Source organism: Pleurodeles waltl, chromosome 10 (genome assembly GCF_031143425.1).
Source record: "Pleurodeles waltl isolate 20211129_DDA chromosome 10, aPleWal1.hap1.20221129, whole genome shotgun sequence".
NCBI lineage: Eukaryota > Metazoa > Chordata > Amphibia > Caudata > Salamandridae > Pleurodeles > Pleurodeles waltl.
In genome coordinates, this window is record NC_090449.1 from 361,305,456 (window position 1) to 361,307,279 (window position 1,824).

Consider the following 1,824-nt stretch of genomic DNA (forward strand, 5'->3'; position numbering starts at 1 on the left):
AGTTTAAGCATAAGTTCTATGGGAGATGCACCACGCCACAGAAGAGATGTGTTTGTTCTGTTGAATCAACAGTTGGGCTGGCAGAGCATCTGGAGTCCCACTTCCAGGTGTCGAGGATTGGAAAGGCACCACTTGGGAGGGCAGGACTTACATAAGGAAGATTCCAGGTGCTGGGTTCAAGGTTTTTGGAAGCCTGTTCTGTCTCTGAGGCTTCTGATCAGGAGGCTAGCCAACTGACCCCTGGAGTCACTCTGGAGTCCTGCGTTTAGAGTTGCAGTTCCATTCCTTTTCACACAGGCAAGAGGGCAGTAGGTCAGCACAGTCCTTGAGGGTAGCAGTCCAGCAGAGTGACAGTTCTTTTAGCAGCTCAACAGTCCTTCTTCCTGGCAGAATCCTTTTCTTCTGCCCTTACTGTGCTGGTGTTAGTGTCTGCTGAATTATCATCTGAATGCCAGATCCCTGCCGCCGAACACAACTATCCACCAATACTCTGCCAATATTTTCTATCAAGGAAAAAGAATAGTATTGTATGTCCTCTATTCAAAACCTCCAGTCTTTTGACCCCTCTGCTGATGCAACTAAGGGTGATGACTGGCTCCCAGCGGGAACAGAGGATTCTATTCATATAAGGATTCAACAAAGAAATGTCAGAAAGACCCTCCCAACAATACATGGAATTTCCAATGATTAGAATAAAAATAATTTAATCAAGGCTTTTTAAAAGAAATGCACCTGCAATGGTATTGCGGTTGAGCACCCAGAATATGGAGAGGTAATCCAGCTTCCAAGTGACCAGCGTAAAAACGCGCGCCAGTTCTTCAATGAGGTGGAACTGGCAAAGGATGACCAGCTTAAGGTCCATGGCTTCTAAATGCCCAAGCTCATAGGATTTCATCTGCAATGAGTAGCCAGTCCTTGTCTTTCCCTCATCACAAGTTAAACTGAAAAGCCTGTGTAAAGGCTCTTTCACGATTTTAAGGACATGATACATTTTTTTTTTTAAACAGCATCGACATCTGTAGGGGGAGACTGTTTGCTGGAGGGTTGGAGACAAGAATTACGACAGGACTCTAATCCTAAAGTCAAAAATGGCACCTAATCGAACCCTAGGGAGACTTATTCACAAATCTAATAAAGCATTTCAGAAGTCCAAGCATCACATGGCACCCATGAAGTATACTAACAATGTATTTGCAATTAATGGAGAGAACGGATGACTGCTCAAGTAAAATACTAGACAGTGATGCTAAAGACTGCCTTTGTCTGGTGCTGGTAGCTTTTTGGTTTTAACTTGGCCATAAGCCTACCCCACATGATATACTTAGGTGTGAAGTCTCACTGGTCATTAAAAGGTAGAAGAATTTAAGAGACAAGAGAACTATAACCAATGGACACTGTGCTCTATTAATCCAGGTATAAAATAAAGCTACAGAAATGGTAATTGCTGCTCGCTATATGTACCATAATGGCGAAAAGCGCATGGGCTTTGTTTTATTTGTAATCCTGGCAGAATCCACAGGACCAAAAGTGTACTGAAGAGTTGTTTCTAAGGACCCAATATTTTTACATGGTGCCTACTTTGAAGTAGAGGAAGCTTTGGGAGGTTTTCACCCATATGAGGTATAAAACATCCTTGTCTTCCCTTTCCTGGCCCCAGCCTTTGTGGTGGTCATAACACACTAGTGACAAATTCATTGTGAGAGTTCTCAGGCAGAGTTACACATCGCAAGAGCATTTGTGATGTGTAACTGTGGCAGGGCGCAGTTTCTCTGACTTCTTAACTCAGAGTGGCCAATCCTGCCAACAGCTTTCCTTCGTCCCACT

General features: G+C 43.7%; 1 pseudogene; it reads left to right on the forward strand.

Annotated features, from left to right (window-relative positions):
• The first annotated feature begins 529 nt into the window (after window positions 1-529).
• Window positions 530-871, forward strand: LOC138260765 (eukaryotic translation initiation factor 1 pseudogene; annotated as a pseudogene).
• The last annotated feature ends 953 nt before the right edge of the window (window positions 872-1,824 follow it).